General features: G+C 36.9%; 1 protein-coding gene across 1 annotated transcript in view; it reads right to left on the bottom strand.

Annotated features, from left to right (window-relative positions):
• Nucleotides 1–20,286, bottom strand: part of SENP7 (SUMO specific peptidase 7) — a 159,648-nt gene that overhangs the window by 126,419 nt on the left and 12,943 nt on the right. The gene's annotated exons all lie outside the window — the stretch shown is intronic.

Here is a 20,286-nt window from a genome sequence, read left to right as displayed (position 1 = left end):
ATTGTGGTACATGACTCTTTTTGAATTATGGTTTTCTCAGGGTATATGCCCAGTAGCGGAATTGCTGGGTCATATGGTAGTTCTATTTTTAGTTTTTTAAGGAACCTCCATAATGTTCTCCATAGTGGCTGTATCAATTTACATTCCCACCAACATTGCAGGAGGATTCCCTTTTCTCCACACCCTCTCCAGCATTTATTGTTTGTAGATTTTTTGATGATAGCCATTCTGACTGGTGTGAGGTGATACCTCATAGTACTTTAGATTTGCATTTCTCCAATAATTAGTGATGTTAAGCACCCTTTCATGTGTTTGTTGACCATCTGTACACATTCTAAGGAGAAATGTGTATTTAGCTCTTCTGCCCATTTTTGGATTGCACTGTTTTTTTGATATTGAGCTGCATGGGCTGCTTGTATATTTTGAAGATTAATCCTTTGTCAGTTGCTACGTTTGCAAATATTTTCTTCCATTATGAGGGTTGTCTTTTTGTCTTATGGTTTCCTTTGCTGTGCAAAAGCTTTGAAGTTTCATTAGGTCCCATCTGTTTATTTTTGTTTTTATTCCCATTCCTCTAGGAGATGGGTCAAAAAGGATCTTGCTGTGATTTATGTCATAGAGTGTTCTATGTTTTCCTCTAAGAGTTTTAAAGTGTCTGGCCTTACATTTAGGTCTTTAATCAATTTTTAGTTTATTTTTGTGTATGGTGTTAGGGAGTGTTCTAATTTCATTCTTTTATATGTAGCTGTCCAGTTTTCCCAGCACCACTTATTGAAGAGGTTGTCTTTTCTCCACTGTATATTCTTGACTCCTTTATCAAAGATAAAGTGACCATATGTGTGTGGATTTATCTCTGGGCTTTCTACCCTGTTCCACTGATTTGTATTTCTGTTTTTCTGCCAGTACCATACTGTCTTAATTACTGTAGCTCTGTAGTATACTCCGAAGGCAGGGAGCCTGATTCCTCCAGCTCCATTTTTCTTTCTCAAGATTCCTTTGGCTATTAGGAGTCTTTTGTGTTTTAATAGAAATTGTGAAATTTTTTGCTCTAGTTCTGTGAAAAATGCCAGTGGTAGTTTGATAGGGATTGCACTGAATCTGTAAATTGCTTTGGGTAGTATAGTCATTTTCACAATGTTGATTATTCCAATCCAAGAACATGATATATCTCTCCATCTGTTCACATCAACTTTAATTTCTTTCATCAGTGTCTTATAGTATTCTGCATACAGATCTTTTTTCTCCTTAGGTAGGTATATTCCTAGGTATTTTATTCTTTTTGTTGCAATGGTAAATGGGAGTGTTTCCTTAATTTCTTTTTCAGATTTTTCATCATTAGTGTAAAGGAATGCAAGAGATTTCTGTGCATTAATTTTGTATCCTGCTACATTACCAAACTCACTGATCAGCTCTAGTAGTTTTCTGGTAGCATATTTAGGACTCTCTATGCACAGTATCATTTCACTTGCAAACAGTGACAGTTTTACTTCTTTTCTGATTTGGATTCCTTTTATTTCTTTTTCTTTTCTGACTGCTGTGGCTGAAACTTCCAAAACTATGTTGAATAACAGTGGTGAGAGTGGGCAACCTTGTCTCCTTCCTGATCTTGGTGGAAATAGTTTCAGTTTTTCACCATTGAAAATGACGTTGGCTGTTGGTTTGTCATATATAGCCTTTATTATGTTGAGGTAGGTTCCCTCTATGTCTACTTTCTGGAGGGTTTTTATCATCAATCAGTGTTGAATTTTGTGGAAAGCTTTTTCTGCATCTATTGAGCTTATCATAAGGTTTTTATCCTTCAGTTGTTTAATATGGTGTATCACCTTGATGGATTTGCATATATTGAAGAATCCTTGCATTCCTGAGACAAACCCCACTTGATCATGGTGTATGATCCTTTTAATGAGCTGTTGGATTCTGTTTGCTAGTATTTTGTTGAGGATTTCTGCATCTATGTTCATCAGTGATATTGGCCTGTAGTTTGATTTTTTTGTGACACCTTGTCTGGTTGTGGTAGCAGGGTGACGGTGGCCTCGTAGAAAGAGTTTGGGGGTGTTTCTCCCTCTGCTATATTTTGGAAGAGTTTGAGAAGGATAGGTGTTAGCTCTCCTCTAAATGTTTGATAGAATTCACCTGTGAAGCCACCTGGTGCTGGGCTTTTGTTTGTTGGAAGATTTTTAATCACAGTTTCAATTGCAGTGCTTGTGACTGGTCTGTTTATATTTTCTATTTCTTTCTGTTTCAGTCTCAGAAGGTTGTGATTTTCTAAGAATTTGTCCATTTCTTCCAGGTTGTGCATCTTACTGGCATATGGTTGCTTGTAGTAATCTCTCACGATCTTTTGTATTTCTACAGTGTCAGTTGTTAGTTCTCCTTTTTCATTTCTAATCCTATTGATTTGAGTCTTCTTCCAGTTTTGCTTGATGAGTCTGGCTAATGGTTTATCAATTTTGTTCATCTTATCAAAGAATCAGCTTTTAGTTTTATTATTCTTTGCTATCGTTTCCTTCATTTCTTTTTCATTCATTTTGGATCTTATCTTTACGATTTCTTTCCTTCTGCTAACTTTGGGGTTTTTTTGTTCTTCTTTCTCCAATTGCTTTAGGGGTAAGGTTAGCTTGTTTATTTGAGATGTTTCTTGTTTCTTGAGGTAGGATTGTATCGCTATAAACTTTGCTCTTAGAACTGCTTTTTCTGCATCCCACAGGTTTTGGGTTGTCGTGGTTTTCATTGTCATTTGTTTCTAGGTATTTTCTGATTTCCTCTTCGATTTCTTCAGTGATCTCTTGGTTACTTAGTAGTGTATTGTTTAGCTTCGATGAGTTTGTATTTTTTACAGATATTTTCCTGTAATTGATATCTAGTCTCATAGCATTGTGGTTGAAAAAGATACTTAACATGATTTCAATTTTCTTAAACTTAAGGCTTGATTTGTGACCCAAGATGTGATCTATCCTGGAGAATGTTCCATGAGCACTTGAGAAGAAAGTGTACTCTGTTGTTTTGGGATGGAATGCCCTATAAGTATCAATTAAGTCCATCTTGTTTAATGTATCATTTAAACCTTGTGTTTCCTTATTTATTTTCATTTTGGGTGATCTGGCCATTAGTGAGAGTGGGGTGTTAAAGTCCCCTACTATGATTGTGTTACTGTCGATTTCCCCTTTTATGGCTGTTAGCATTTGCCTTATGTATTGAGGTGCACCTATGTTGGGTACATAAATATTTACAGTTGTTATATCTTCTTCTTGGATTGATACCTTGATCATTAAGTAGTGTCCTTCTTTGTCTCTTGTAATAGTCTTTATTTTAAAGTCTATTTTGTCTGATATGAGAATTGCTACTCCAGCTTTCTTTTGATTCCCATTTGTATGGAATATCTTTTTACATCCCTCACTTTCAGTCTGTATGTGTCCCTAGGTCTGAAGTGGGTCTCTTGTAGAAAACATACATGCAGCTCTTGTTTTTGTATTCATTCAGCCATCTATGTCTTTTGGTTGGAGCATTTAGTCCATTTACATTTAAGGTAGTTATCGATATTTATGTTCCTTTTACCACTTTCTTAATTGTTTTGGGTTTGTTATTGTAGGTCTTTTCCTTCTCTTGTGTTTCTGCCTAGAGAAGTTCCTTTAGCTTTGTTGTAAAGCTGGCTTGGTGTTGCTGAATTCTCTTAGCTTTTGCTTGTCTGGAAAGGTTTTAATTTCTCCATCAAATCTGAATGAGATCCTTGCTGGGTAGAGTAATCTTGGTTATAGGTTTTTCCCTTTCATTACTTTAAATATGTCCTGCCACACCCTTCTGGCTTGCAGAGTTTCTGCTGAAAGATCAGCCGTTAACCTTATGGGGATTCCGTTGTATATTATTTGTTGTTTTTCCCTTGCTGCTTTTAATATCTTTTCTTTGTATTTAATTTTTGATAGTTTGATTAATATGTGTCTTGGCGTGTTTCTCCTTTGATTTATCCTGTATGGCAATCTCTGCGCTTCCTGGAGTTGACTATTTCCTTTCCCATATTAGGGAAGTTTTCAACTATAATCTCTTCAAATATTTTCTCAGTCCCCTTCTTTTTCTCTTCTTCTTCTGGGACCCCTGTAATTCGAATGTTGGTGCGTTTAATGTTGTCCCAGAGGTCTCTGAGACTGTCCTCAGTTCTTTTCATTCTTTTTTCTTTATTCTGCTCTGCAGTAGTTATTTCCAGTATTTTATCTTCCAGGTCACTTATCCGTTCTTCTGCCTCAGTTATTCTGCTATCGATTCCTTCTAGAGAATTTTTAATTTCATTTATTATGCTGTTCATCATTGTTTGTTTGCTCTTTAGGTTTTCTGGGTCCTTCTTAAACGTTTCTCGTATTTCCTCCATTCTATTTCCAAGATTTTTAATCATCTCTACTATCATTACTCTGAATTCTTTTTCAGGTAGACTGCCTATTTCCTCTTCATTGATTTGGTCTGGTGGGTTTTTACCTTGCTCCTTCATCTGCTGTGTATTTATGTCTTCTCATTTTGCTTAACTTACTGTGTTTGGGGTCTCCTTTTCACAGGCGGCAAGTTCGTAGTTCCCATTGTTTTTGGTGTCTGCCCCAGTAGTTAAGGTTGGTTCAGTGGGTTTTGTAGGTTTCCTGGTGGAGCGTACTGGTGCCTGTGTTCTGGTGGCTTAGGCTGCAACTCATCTTTCTGGTGGACAGGACCGCATCCGGTGGTGTGTTTTGGGGTATCTGTGAACTTACTATGATTTTAGGCAGCCTCTCTGCTAATGGGTGGGGCTGTGTTCCTGTCTTGCTAGTAGTTTGGCACAGGGTGTCCAGCACTGTAGCTTGCTGGTCATTGAGTGGAGCTGGCTCGTAGCACTGAGATGGAGATCTCTGGGAGAGCTTTCACCGTTTGATATTACGTGGGGCCGGGAGGTCTCTGGTGGACCAATATCCTGAACTCGGCTCTCCCACCTCAGAGGCTCAGGCCTGACACCCAGCTGGAGCACCAAGACCCTGTCAGCCACGCAGCTCAGAAGAAAAGGGAGAGATAGGAAGGGAGAGAGGGAGGGAGGGAGGAAGGGAGGGAGGGAGATAGGGATAAAGGGAAGGAAGGAAGGAAGGGAGGGAGGGAGGGAGGGAGGGAGGGAGGGAGGAAGGAGGAGAAAAATATAAAATAATTAAAATAAAAAATTTTTTAAATATTAAAAAGGAAAGGAAGAAGAGAGTAACCAAACCAAAAACAAATCCACCAATGATAACAAGCATGAAAAACTACACCCCAAAAAAAACAAAAAAACGATATAACCCTAGGACAAATTGTAAAAGCAAAGCTATACAGATAAAATCACAGAAAGCATATGCATACACACTCACAAAAAGAGAAAAAGGAGAAAAATATATATATACATATAAAAGGAAGAGAGCAACCAAATCAATGAACAAATCTACCCATGATAATAAGCTCTAAATACTAAACTAAGATAAACAAAAATCCAGAAACAAATTAGATGCAGAAAGCAAACCCCAAGTCTATAGTTGCTCCCAAAGTCCATCGCCTCAGTTTTGGGATGATTCATTGTCTATTCAGGTATTCCAGAGATGCAGGGTACATCAAGTTGATTGTGGAGACTTAATCTGCTGCTCCTGCCCAGAGGACCCCTATCCTTTTGTCTCTGTTTTTCCTTTTTTCTTTTGCCCTACCCAGGTACGTGGGGAGTTTCTTGCCTTTTGGGAAGTCTGAGGTCTTCTGCCAGCGTTCAGTAGGTGTTCTGTAACAGTTGTTCCACATGTAGATGTATTTTTGATGTATCTGTGGGGAAGAAGGTGATCTCCACGTCTTACTCCTCTGCCATCTTGAAGGTTCCCCCCATAATAACTTCTTAACTATTCTTACTTGCAGTTTTTTTTTCCCTTTTAATCTTTCAAACGCTATCGCCAGAGGTCTCTAACACACAAATCTAATTATGGCTACAATCTTAAAATACAACAATAGCACCCATTACTTATATATAAAACTCTTAACAATCTGGGCTCTTTGACATCATCCAAATATCACAAACTCTACACCCCAACCCCACTGAGTTTGCTCAACCTTCTTCAAGCATACATCTCTACACCTCTGTACGTACTGCTCCTCCAACCTAGAATGCTCTTCCCTCTATTTCTCCCCTATTAAATACCTCAGATTCTGCACAAAATTATTCTCTTATCCACACAGTCAACACTCCCACACCAAGGCGTTCCTTTCTCTGGGTGTTAGTACTTGGTAATTTGTATTAACACATATCATACTATTTTATAATTAGTTGTCTACATGTCTGTCTTCTTCTCCAGACTGTGGAGGTCCTTAAAGAGAGCACCCTTAGTCACCTTTACATCTCCAAAGTGTATGGCTCATGATACTGAATAAACAAATGAATGGATGGATATAGTGTAGCCACAAGTTTGAAATCATTTGTTTAGAACTTAAAATAATTTAACTTTCACATTATAAATGATTGTTAAGCATCAAGTTCAGCTTATTACATAACATATAATGAGCACTGTATCAACTACAACCAGTGACAACAATAAAATTATTTCAATGAGAGTAAACATAAGTTAGGAGGATAAAATAATTGTGAAGAAAGGGTATCTGAACACTTTTATTTCATTAGTACCCTGGAGTTAATCCTCTTGGGCATCAGTAACATCTTAATTATTTATATTTAATTTATATTAAAGGTACCTCTTTATAATTCTTCATCTGCCAAAACATTATCTCTAAATCAGTCATTTCCTTTGTATTCTTAATCAGGGAATAACAGTTGTTTTTTCAGGGAGTAAGACAAGGGCTTCAGACTGTTCACACCCATGGATCCTTTGTGAGTAGGTATTTAGCCTACATTAGATACTGTGGCATATTGTGTTTTCCAATCATGGCCATATCTATATTCTACAACCCACATGCTCTTCTTACAATGTGATACTGACCAGTTCTCCAACATCAAGTGCAGTCTATGTTCCTTCCCCTTGAATCTGGGCAGGCCTGTGACTTCCAAGGCTAGATCATAAAAAGCATTATGTATAGCTACACTGCTTCAGCCTACCTTTCATGTAGCAATATTTGTGTGTTTTCCCTTCCTTCCTCCCTCTTTTTTTCCATCTCTCTCTGTCTCTCAGTATACATGCCTTGGGAGCCGTAAGCCATAGGTTAAAAAAAATCTTGGATACCCTGAAGCTGCTGTGCTGCAAAGATTTCATGAGAAGACTAAAAAGAACAGATATATAACAAGATATATGAGGCTTCCAAACACAGGTATCAAGGTAAGTGAGTGAGTGATCCTTTAAGATGATTCCAGGCCTCAGCCCCCAAGCAAACCTAGCTAACTCCAAATGAAACCAAGAAAAGCTATCTCTGAACCCTGGCCAGACAGCAGATTCATGAGCCAAATAAATTTAAACCACTAAGTTTGGGGATAATCTGTTACACAGCCCTAGTAATAACCTAAAAAGATACCAAGTTCAAACTTGAAGGAGAGCAGCTGATATTTTTTAAAGAGTTGGGTATAGGTGTTGAGTATTTTGTAAAAATAAAAGACTTCTGATGTCTTCTGTGGAAGATTTTATATTCTTTTTTCACAGTAATTAGTTTTTATTATTTTACCTATGAGTGGATTAGACTCAATGTTAATAAATTATTTACCCTAATAAATATTCATTATACTTCCATTAGGATGGACACAAAATATAATTTACCCTACCTTCAAAAAAAGGAGCTCTCTACTTCCCCTTAAAGCATAAACATATGAAATCTGGAAATTTATTAAAACTCTAAACAAGCATCAAAAGGTTTGAAAATCAAAGTGCAGTAGACCCTTGAACAATTCAGGAGTTGGGGCACCGACCCCTGCGCAATTGAAAATTTGAGTAACTTTATAATCAGCCTTATGTATCCACAGTTCCACATCCTCAGGTTCAACCAACCACAGATCGTGTAGTACTATAGTATTTATTTTTAAAACTTCTGTGTATAAGTGGACTGAAGCAGTTCAAATACATTGTGTTCGAGGACCAACTGTATATACATACAAACATTTATGAACAGGGACATAGACTATATATTATTTATAGTATAGAAAAAATAGAAACAATGATAATAAAAGAACACAAATAAAATTACTGTAAAGACAAATAATGAGATACTGTATAGTAGTTATTACAAAACATGTTCCAGAACAAATAAGAAATTATTTCCAATATAATAAAGAAAATCATATCTACAGAATGATCATTTATAAGGCAAAAAAAAATCCATATATGGAAAACAAATGTGAAAAGATATGCACAAAAACGTTTACCAGTGACTAGCTCTGAATGCTAATATAAGGAGTGATTTTTATTTTCATTTTTGTGTTTTCCTACAGTTTCCACATGTTTTATTTTTTAATAGGAATATCACACAACCATTAAAAGCAAGAAAAAATAAAAAAACATTTAAAGCTCCAGAAAAACCTCTGTTGCAGCTTCCTGGTCAATAAATTACATATCTAAATCTCTCGGTCTAATATAGTATATGCATGGCAAGCAGATTTTAGGTACAACTAACTACTCTGTCAAATTTTTCTACACTCACTTTTTCTTAATGATTAAATCATAAAAATAATGTCTGTCTCTTTACAACAATCTGATCTATTCATAGACAAATTTTAATCATGATCTCAACTGTGTACAATCAACAGAGATTCTAAGCCACTAATGATTCTGCAAACCCTATATTATAATTCCATTACAAGAATCAGAACGGACTCCTAATACTTTCAAATATTTTCAATACTCTCCTAATACTTTAAAGATCAAAATGTAATATTTTAAGGCAAAAAAGCGTTCTAAACCCCCTTCCCTTCAAGTTATACTTAAATACATTGATAGAACTCTAACAACTTCCCAAAATCAAAGCTCAAGAACATTTATTTTATTTTACTTACTAATGTTCAAATGTAATACTAAACAAGCCTTTCAGCAAATCAATTCACACAGTCACTTCGAGGTTCATTTTATACCTAATTCATTACAGTATGCCCTCAAAAAGAGAATGCTATCAAAAGAAGATAATGGGTGGGGGGGGGGGTGAATATGCTGGATTCTATCGACAAGTTATGCATTGCTAACATATGCTCCTTACAAGCTGAAATGATCTCTGCCGTATTCTTTTTTTTTTTTTTTTAAACATCTTTATTGGGGTATAATTGCTTTACAATGGTGTGTTAGTTTCTGCTTTATAACAAAGTGAATCAGCTATACATAAACATATGTTCCCATATGTCTTCCCTCTTGCGTCTCCCTCCCTCCCACTCTCCCCATCCCACCCCTCCAGGCTATCCCAAAGCCCTGAGCTAATATCCCTGTGCCTTGCGGCTGCTTCCCCCTAGCTATCTACCTTACTACGTTTGTTAGTGTGTATATGTCCATGACTCTCTCTCGCCCTGTCAAAACTCACCCTTCCCCCTCCCCATATCCTCAAGTCCGTTCTCCAGTAGGTCTGCGTATTTATTCCTGTCTTACCCCTAGGTTCTTCATGACATTTTTTTTCCTTAAATTCCATATATATGTGTTAGCATATGGTATTTGTCTTTTTCTTTCTGACTTACTTCACTCTGTATGACAGACTCTAGGTCTATCCATCTCATTACAAATAACTCAATTTCATTTCTTTTTAAGGCTGAGTAATATTCCATTGTGTATATGTGCCACATCTTCTTTATCCATTCATCCGATGATGGGCGCTTAGGTTGTTTCCATCTCCGGGCTATTGTAAATAGAGCTGCAATGAACATTTTGGTACATGACTCTTTGAATTTTGGTTTTCTCAGGGTATATGCCCAGTAGTGGGATTGCTGGGTCATATGGTAATTCTATTTGTAGTTTTTTAAGGAACCTCCATACTGTTCTCCATAGTGGCTGAACCAATTCACATTCCCACCAGCAGTGCAAGAGTGTCCCCTTTTCTCCACACCCTCTCCAGCATTTATTGTTTCTAGATTTTTTGATGATGGTCATTCTGACTGGTGTGAGATGATATCTCATTGTAGTTTTGATTTGCATTTCTCTAATGATTAATGATGTTGAGCATTCTTTCATGTGTTTGTTGGCATTCTGTATATCTTCTTTGGAGAAATGTCTGTTTAGGTCTTCTGCCCATTTTTGGATGGGGTTGTTTTTTTTTTTGTTATTGAGCTGCATGAGCTGCTTGTAAATTTTGGAGATTAATCCTTTGTCAGTTGCTTCATTTGCAAATGTTTTCTCCCATTCTGAGGGTTGTCTTTTGCTCTTGATTATGGTTTCCTTTGCTGTGCAAAAGCTTTGAAGTTTCATTAGGTCCCATTTGTTTATTTTTGTTTTTATTTCCATTACTCTAGGAGGTGGGTCAGAAAGGATCTTGCTGTGATTTATGCCATAGAGTGTTCTTCCTATGTTTTCCTCTAAGAGTTTGATAGTTTCTGGCCTTACATTTAGGTCTTTAATCCATTTTGAGCTTATTTTTGTGTATCGTGTTAGGGAGTGATCTAATCTCATACTTTTACATGTACCTGTCCAGTTTTCCCAGCACCATTTATTGAAGAGACTGTCCTTTCTCCACTGTACATTCCTGCCTCCTTTATCAAAGATAAGGTGTCCATATGTGCGTGGGTTTATCTCTGGGCTTTCTATCCTGTTCCACTGATCTATCTTTCTGTTTTTGTGCCAGTACCATACTGTCTTGCTTACTGTAGCTTTGTAGTATAGTCTGAAGTCAGGGAGCCTGATTCCTCCAGCTCCTTTTTTCGTTCTCAAGATTGCTTTGGCTATTCGGGGTCTTTTGTGTTTCCATACAAATTGCGAAATTTTTTGCTCTAGTTCTGTGAAAAATGCCAGTGGTAGTTTGATAGGGATTGCATTGAATCTGTAGATTGCTTTGGGTAGTAGAGTCATTTTCACAATGTTGATTCTTCCCATCCAAGAACATGGTATATCTCTCCATCTATTTGTATCATCTTTAATTTCTTTCATCAATGTCTTATAATTTTCTGCATACAGGTCTTTCACATCCTTAGGTAGGTTTATTCCTAGATATTTTATTCTTTTTGTTGCAATGGTAAATGGGAGTGTTTTCTTGATTTCACTTTCAGATTTTTCATCATTAGTATATAGGAATGCCAGAGATTTCTGTGCATTAATTTTGTATCCTGCTACTTTACCAAATTCATTGATTAGCTCTAGTAGTTTTCTGGTAGCATCTTTAGGATTCTCTATGTATAGTATCATGTCATCTGCAAACAGTGACAGCTTTACTTCTTCTTTTCCGATTTGGATTCCTTTTATTTCCTTTTCTTCTCTGATTGCTGTGGCTAAAACTTCCAAAACTATGTTGAATAAGAGTGGTGAGAGTGGGCAACCTTGTCTTGTTCCTGATCTTAGTGGAAATGCTTTCAGTTTTTCACCATTGAGGATGATGTTTGCTGTGGGCTTGTCATATATGGCCTTTATTATGTTGAGGAAAGTTCCCTCTATGCCTACTTTCTGGAGGGTTTTTATCATAAATGGGTGTTGAATTTTGTCAAAAGCTTTCTCTGCATCTATTGAGATGATCATATGGATTTTCTCCTTCAATTTGTTAATATGGTTTATCACATTGATAGATTTGCGTATATTGAAGAATCCTTGCATTCCTGGAATAAACCCCACTTGATCATGGTGTATGATCCTTTTAATGTGCTGTTGGATTCTGTTTGCTAGTATTTTGTTGAGGATTTTTGCATCTATGTTCATCAGTGATATTGGCCTGTAGTTTTCTTTCTTTGTGACATCCTTGTCTGGTTTTGGTATCAAGGTGATGGTGGCCTCGTAGAAGGAATTTGGGAGTGTTCCTCCCTCTGCTATATTTTGGAAGAGTTCGAGAAGGATAGGTGTTAGCTCTTCTCTAAACGTTTGATAGAATTCACCTGTGAAGCCATCTGGTCCTGGGCTTTTGTTTGTTGGAAGATTTTTAATCACAGTTTCAATTTCAGTGCTTGTGATTGGTCTGTTCATATTTTCTATTTCTTCCTGATTCAGTCTTGGCAGGTTGTGCATTTCTAAGAATTTGTCCATTTCTTCCAGATTGTCCATTTTATTGGCATAGAGTTGCTTGTAGTAATCTCTCATGATTTTTTTTATTTCTGCAGTGTCAGTTGTTACTTCTCCTTTCTCATTTCTAATTCTATTGATTTGAGTCTTCTCCCTTTTTTTCTTGATGAGTCTGGCTAGTGGTTTATCTATTTTGTTTATCTTCTCAAAGAACCAGCTTTTAGTTTTATTGATCTTTGCTATCATTTCCTTCATTTCTTTTTCATTTATTTCTGACCTGATTTTTATGATTTCTTTCCTTCTGCTAGCTTTGGGGCTTTTTTGTTCTTCTTTCTCTAATTGCTTGAGGTGCAAGGTTAGGTTGTTTATTTGAGATGTTTCCTGCTTCTTAAGGTGGGCTTGTATTGCTATAAACTTCCCCCTTTTTTGCTGCATCCCATAGGTTTTGGGTCGTTGTGTCTCCATTGTCATTTGTTTCTAGGTATTTTTTTATTTCCTCTTTGATTTCTTCAGTGATCACTTCATTATTAAGTAGTGTATTGTTTAGCCTCCATGTGTTTGTATATTTTACAGATCTTTTCCTGTAATTGCTATCTAGTCTCATGGCGTTGTGGTCAGAAAAGATACTTGATACAATTTCAATTTTCTTAAATTTACCAAGGCTTGATTTGTGACCCAAGATATGATCTATCCTGGAGAATGTTCCATGAGCACTTGAGAAAAATGTGTATTCTGTTGTTTTTGGATGGAGTGTCCTATAAATATCAATTAAGTCCATCTTGTTTAATGTATCATTTAAAGCTTGTGTTTCCTTATTTATTTTCATTTTGGATGATCTGTCCATGGGTGAAAGTGGGGTGTTAAAGTCCCCTACTATGAATGTGTTACTGTCGATCTCCCCTTTTATGGTTGTATTTGCCTTATGTATTGAGGTGCTCCTATGTTGGATGCATAAATATTTACAATTGTTATATCTTCTTCTTGGATCGATCCCTTGATCATTATGTAGTGTCCTTCTTTATCCCTTTTAATAGTCCTTATTTTAAAGTCTATTTTGTCTGATATAAGAATTGCTACTCCAGCTTTCTTTTGGTTTCCATTTGCATGGAATATCTTTTTCCATCCCCTTACTTTCAGTCTGTATGTGTCTCTAGGTCTGAGGTGGGTCTCTTGTAGACAGCATATATAAGGGTCTTGTTTTTGTATCCATTCAGCCAATCTGTGTCTTTTGGTGGGAGCATTTAGTCCATTTACATTTAAGGTAATTATCGATATGTATGTTCCTATTCCCATTTTCTATATTGTTTTGGGTTCGTTATTATAGGTCGTTTCCTTCTCTTGCCTTTCTTATCTAGAGAAGTTCCTTTAGCATTTGTTGTAAAGCTGGTTTGGTGGTGCTGAACTCTCTCAGCTTTTGCTTGTCTGTAAAGGTTTTAATTTCTGCATCAAATCTGAATGAGATCCTTGCTGGGTAGAGTCGTCTTGGTTGCAGGCTTTTCTCCTTCATCACTTTCAGTATGTCCTGCCACTCCCTTCTGGCTTGTAGGGTTTCTGCTGAGAGATCAGCTGTTAACCTTATGGGGATTCCCTTGTGTGTTATTTGTTGTTTTTCCCTTGCTGCTTTTAATATGCTTTCTTTGTATTTAATTTTTGATAGTTTGATTAATATGTGTCTTGGCGTATTTCTCCTTGTATTTATCCTGTATGGGACTCTCTGTGCTTCCTGGACTTGATTAACTATTTCCTTTCCCATATTAGGGAAATCTATAATCTCTTCAAATATTTTCTCAGTCCCTTTCTTTTTTTCTGCTTCTTCTGGAACCCCTATAATTCGAATGTTGGTGCATTTAATGTTGTCCCAGAGGTCTCTGAGACTGTCCTCAGTTCTTTTCATTCTTTTTTCTTTATTCTGCTCTGCAGTAGTTATTTCCACTACTTTATCTTCCAGGTCACTTATCCGTTCTTCTGCCTCAGTTATTCTGCTATTGATCCTATCTAGAGTACTTTTAATTTCATTTATTGCGTTGTTCATCATTGCTTGTTTCATCTTTAGTTCTTGTAGGTCCTTGTTAACTGTTTCTTGCATTTTGTCCATTCTACTTCCAAGATTTCGGATCATCCTTACTATCATTATTCTAAATTCTTTTTCAGGTAGATTGCCTATTTCCTCTTCATTTGTTAGGTCTGGTGGGTTTTTATCTGGCTCCTTCATCTGCTGTGTGTTTTTCTGTCTTCTCATTTTGCTTATCTTACTGTGTTTGGGGTCTCCTTTTTGCAGGCTGCACGTTCGTAGTTCCCATTGTTTTTGATGTCTGTCTCCAGTGGCTAAGGTTGTTTCAGTGGGTTGTGTAGGCTTCCTGGTGGAGGGGACTAGTGCCTGTGTTGTGCTGGATGAGGCTGGATCTTGTCTCTCTAGTGGGCAGGTTCACGTCTGGTGGTGTGTTTTTGGGTGTCTGTGGCCTTATTATGATTTTAGGCAGCCTCTCTGCTAATGGGTGGGGTTGTGTTCCTGTTTTGCTAGTTGTTTGGCATAGGTTGTCCAGCACTGTGGCTTGCTGGTCGTTGAGTGAAGCTGGGTGCTGGTGTTAAGAAGGAGGTCTCTGGGAGATTTCCACCGTTTAATATTATGTGGAGCTGGGAGGTCTCTTGTGGACCAGTGTCCTGAAGTTGGCTCTCCTACCTCAGAGGCAGAGCCCTGCCTCCTGGGCTGGAGCACCAAGAGCCTTTCATCCACACGGCTGTTCTGACACGCGCTCACTGCCCCGCCTTGGTATTATTTTAATTAGTCCTTCCAGGTTTCTTTTGAGCTCCCTCGTCTTTCTTTCCTCCTCTACCGCCTCCCCTTACCTACTACTCTTCCTTCTCTGCCGTATTCTTAATACAGAACTTCAGAACCTTAATCACTTATTTCTTCAGATACTACATAGATGTAGAATTATTATTTAGGGAAACTTTGGGGTCTGCTCAAAGATATGGCTATGACTTACCAAGGAAGAATGAAAGTCTTGGTTTTTAGTTTTCAGTATCAACCTCCTCATTTAAAAAGCCAAAGACTATGGATCTCCCCATTAGCAGAATTCAAAGTGTTCACACTCTTACTCTACATCTATCCAGAGATATAAGCCTTGAGTTAATCTAGTTCCAGCACCTATCAAAAGGCCAGGAATAATTAGTAGATAATGATGTGCCAAAGGCTATGGATCTCCCCATTAGCAGAATTCAAAGTGTTCACACTCTTATTCTACATCTATCCAGAGATATAAGCCTTGAGTTAATCTAGTTCCAGCACCTATCAAAAGGCCAGGAATAATTAGTAGATAATGATGTTCCAAAGATTTAGCTACAAGGATAACAACTGCAGTACAATTTATAATTTTTAACTGAAAACAATTCAAAAATATAATGACAGGATAGTGGTTAAAGTAACTGTGATACATCTCTACAGTTGAATATAATGTAGTCACTGAAAATGTTTACCACTGCTTCCCTGGTACTTATGCCTAGTATAGTGTCCAATACATGTTAAGTACCCAATAAGTATCTACTGAGCAATGCTTTAAACTTGATTTCAGAAAATGTTTATAATATATAATTAAGTAGAAAAAGTAAATAATATAATAGTATTTTGTGGTTTTCAACCATTAATATTTAAATATTTGTTTATTATAGATAGATATACAGATACGCAAATTAGTAGGATATACACTTCAGTGTTAATTTTAACTGTGTCCAGGTGGTATTCTTTTTGTTCAACTGAATTTTCTAATTTCTTCACAACAATCTAGCATTGATTTAGAAATATTTTTTTAATTACTTAAAATATATCAGAGTCTTGTCCCTATACCAATCAAAACTTTAATCCTTTCAGTGATTTATTTCCCTAGCTGCCTTGAGAGAAAAAGCAATACTATTAACTGCTAACAAGAATTTAATATGCTAATATTCTAAAAAAATTCTACATTTTTAAACAGCAGTACCACAACTTTATGTGCATATTATGGTTGAACAAATAAGAAAATATAATGTAGATACTGAGAGACAGAAAAGTTAAAAATAAGCGAAGAAGGAGACTTCCTTGATGGTCCAGTGGCTAAGACTCCGCAGGGGGCCGGGGGTTTGATCCCTGGTCAGAGAACTAGATCCTGCGTGCCGCAACTAAGAGTTCACATACTGCAACTAAAGATCCCGCGTGGTGCAACAAATATCTCACGTGCCACAACTAAGACCCAGCACAGCCAAATAAATAAATATTAAAAAATAAATAAATAAGGAAAGAGGGCAGGCTAAAATAAGCCCTGTGGTATTGGATTGGAATCAGAAGTAACAGTACTGAACTCATGAGGGTTTCTTTAGATGTATAGATAGGCAGATAGAGAAATAAATACAGATATGTATGTATATGTATGAGTTAGTACACATATATTCTTCTAGTCCTGTTTATTGAGAGAGCCTAGAAATGATGACACCCCAGCAGCAATGAGCACATCTAGCACCCTGAGCTGGGTTTCTGAATACTATTCTTGAATTTAAAAAAACAGAGCTCCTTGGAAAGTATCTTATAGTACCAGAAAGTAAGGAAGAGCTCAAAAAAACAAACAAACAAACATAGGAGCATGTCAAAAGGACACAAGAGCCATCCTGAAAGAACTTCCAATGCCAAAGCTGGAATACTTTGATCAACAAAACCAATAATGACAGTAGTAGATTATAACACATAGAATAAAATAAATACCTATAAGTCCATGTTGATGTATGTAAATAATTGAATAAATGAGACAAGAGGGACAGCTGTCCCTTCCTGAAGAATTTTAATAAATATAGAGGGAATGAAGAAAATAGAAAGTCACCAATAGAATATCGTATTTTAACTGTTGCAAGCAAGATCCACTGTTTAATGCTAAAACAGTGGGTGAAGGTTTAAGAAGAAACAGTATATTTGCATAGATTCAAAATATCTCTCCCAATACAAACTTCCAATTGTAAGATAAATAAGTACTAGGGATGTAACATACAACACGATAAAGAAATGAACACTGATGTACGTTATAAATAGAAGTTGTTAAAAGAATAAAACCAAAGAGTTCTCATCACAAGGGAAAAAATTTCTTTCTATTTCTTTAATGTTGTATCTATATGAGATGATGGATGTTCACTAAACCTACTGTGGTAATTTCATGATGTATGTAAGAAAAATCATTATATTGTACACCTTAAACTTATGGAGTGCTATATGTCAATTATATCTCAATAAAACTGGGAGAAAAAACACAAGATATCTCTCCCAAGATATCTATTTATTAAAGATAAAAAATAACTTTACAATGGAGTAACCACGCAGACACCATCTTAACCAGGTGATCCAAGATTGAAATCACCAGTAATAAGACATACCATCATTATGTACCCCTGATAGGACAACTGAGAAGGGCACAACACTTCTGTGGTATTGTTCTCAAAAAGCCACAACCTTAATCTAATCACACATGATTAGAAACATAAGAGAAACCCAAACTTAAGGATTCAAGAAAATATTGCCTAGTATTCTTTAAAAGTGTCATAGTCATGAAAGAAAAAAGACAAGAACTGTCAGAGACTTAAGGAAATCAATGCAATGTGAGATCCTGAATTGGATCCTAAAACAGAAAAATGACATTAATGAAAAAATTGAAGAAATTCAAATAATGTCTATAGTTTAAAATATACCCATGTTAACTTCTTTATGTTGATAACTGTACTATGGTTATGTAATACATTAACACTGGGGGAAGCTGAGTGAAGGGTAGATGGAAACTGTACTATTTCTGTAAATTGAAAGTTACTTGAAAATTAACAGTTTTAAAAAACATTGCTGTACAACTAAAAATAAGAGAAATGTTTTTAGTCAGTACACTCATAATACAAATTCATAATACAAATTATGAATTTCTAATGGTGGAGCTTCAGAGCAAGATGCATAAACCAATGTCCTAAAGCAAAGCATTTCACTTCACTGAAGGTATTAAGCAGAAAAGAAGTAGCAGTCAATACAGAGGTATTTAAAACCAGGTGTACATACACACAAATAAACTCAAGTTGGATTAAAGATCTAAATGGGGACTTCCCTGGTGGCCCAGTGGTTGAGAATCTGCCTGCCAATGCAGGGGACATGGGTTCGACCCCTGGTCCGTGAGGTTCCCACATGCCACGGGACAACTAAGCCCGTGTGCCACAGCTCCTGAGCCTGCGCTCTAGAGCCTGCGAGCCACAATTACTGAGCCTGCATGCCACAACTACTGAAGCCCATGTGCCTAGAGCCCGTGCTCCACGACAAGAGAGGCCACTGCAATGAGAAGCCCATGCACTGCAATGGGAGTGGCCCTCGCTTGCCGCAACTAGAGAAAGCCTGCGCACAGCAATGAAGACCCAATGCAGCCAAAAATAAATAAACAAATAGCTTTTTTTGAAAAAAGACCTAAATGTAAGGCCGGATACTATAAAACTCTTAGAGGAAAACATAGGCAGGACACTCTTGACATAAATAGCAGCAATATCTTTTGGATCCACCTCTTAGAGTAATGAAAATAAAAACAAAAACAAACAAATGGGACCTAATTAAACTTAAAACCTTTTGCACAGCAAAGGAAATCATAAACAAAAAGACAACCCTCAAAATGGGAGAAAATATTCACAAATGAAGAGACCAACAAGGGATTAATCTCCAAAATATACAAACAGCTCAGGCAGCTCAATATCAAAAAAACAAACAGGGACTTCCCTGGCGGTCCAGCAGTTAAGACACCACGCTTCCAATGTAGGGGGCGGGGGTTCAATCTCTGGACAGGGAACTAAGATCCCACATGCCATGTGGTGTGGCCAAAATAATAATAATAATAATATATTTTTTAATGGAAGATCTAAATGTACATTTTTCTCATTTTCCAAAGACATACAGATGGCCAAAAAGCACAAGAAAAGATGCTCAACATCACTAATTATTAGAGAAATGAAAATCAAAACTACAATGAGGTATCACCTCACACCAGTCAGAATGGCCATCATCAAAAAATCTACAAACAATAAATGCTGGAGAGGGTGTGGAGAAAAAAAGGGAACCCTCTTGCACTGTTGGTGGGAATGTAAACTGATACAGCCACTAAGGAGAACAGTATGGAGGTTCCTTAAAAAACTACAAATAGAACTACCATATGACCCAGCAATCCCGCTACTGGGCATACACCCTGAGAAAACCATAATTCAGAAAGAGTCATGTACCACAATGTTCATTGCAGCTCTATTTACAATAGCCAGGACATGGAAGCAACCTAAGTGTCCATCAACAGAGGAATGGATAAAGAAGATGTGGTACATATATATACAGTGGAATATTACTCAGCCATAAAAAAGAACAAAATAATGCCATTTGCAGCAACAAGGATGGACCTAGAGACTGTCACACTGAGTAAAGTAAGTCAGACAGAGAAAGACAAATATCATATGATATTGCTTATATGTGGCACCTAAAAATTGGTACAAATGAACTTATTTACAAAACAGAAATAGAGTCACGGATGTAGAAAACAAACTTATGGTTACTAGAAGAGAAAGGGGTGGGGGAGGGATAAACTGGGAGACTGGGATTGTCATATACACACTACTACACATAAAATAGATAACTAATAAGTTCCCTGTATAGCACAGGGAACTCTACTCCATACTCTGTAATGACCTATATGGGAAAAGAATCTAAAAGAGAGTGGACATATGTATAACTGATTCATTTGCTGTACACCTAAAACTAACACAACCTTGTAAATCAACTATACTCCAATAAAAATTCTTAAAAATCAAATACATAAATAAATAATAAAACTGGGTATAATAGCAATGTAAATTTCTTTTTTAACTCCCTCATCTACCTCACTTAAGCTAAATCCAGAATTTTTTTGGCTGAATGGCACGGCTTGTGGGATCTTAGTTCCCCAACAAGGGATCAAACCCAGGCCCACAGCAGTGAAAGCATGGAGTCCTAACCACTGAACCACCTGGATTCCCTAAATCCGGATTTTTTTCTTTTTTTTTCTTTTTTTGGCTGTGTTGGGTCTTCATTGCTGCACATGGGCTTTCTCTAGTTGCGGCGAGTGGGGGCTATTCTTTACTGTGGTGTGTGGACTTCTCATGGCGGTGGCTTCTCTTGTTGCGGAACACGGGCTCTAGGAGCACGGGCTTCAGTAGTTGTGGCGCCCAGGCTCTA

Source organism: Phocoena phocoena, chromosome 4 (genome assembly GCF_963924675.1).
Source record: "Phocoena phocoena chromosome 4, mPhoPho1.1, whole genome shotgun sequence".
Classification (NCBI taxonomy): domain Eukaryota; kingdom Metazoa; phylum Chordata; class Mammalia; order Artiodactyla; family Phocoenidae; genus Phocoena; species Phocoena phocoena.
The sequence above is the reverse complement of the archived record's forward strand: the minus strand, read 5'-3'. Positions and strand labels throughout refer to the sequence as shown.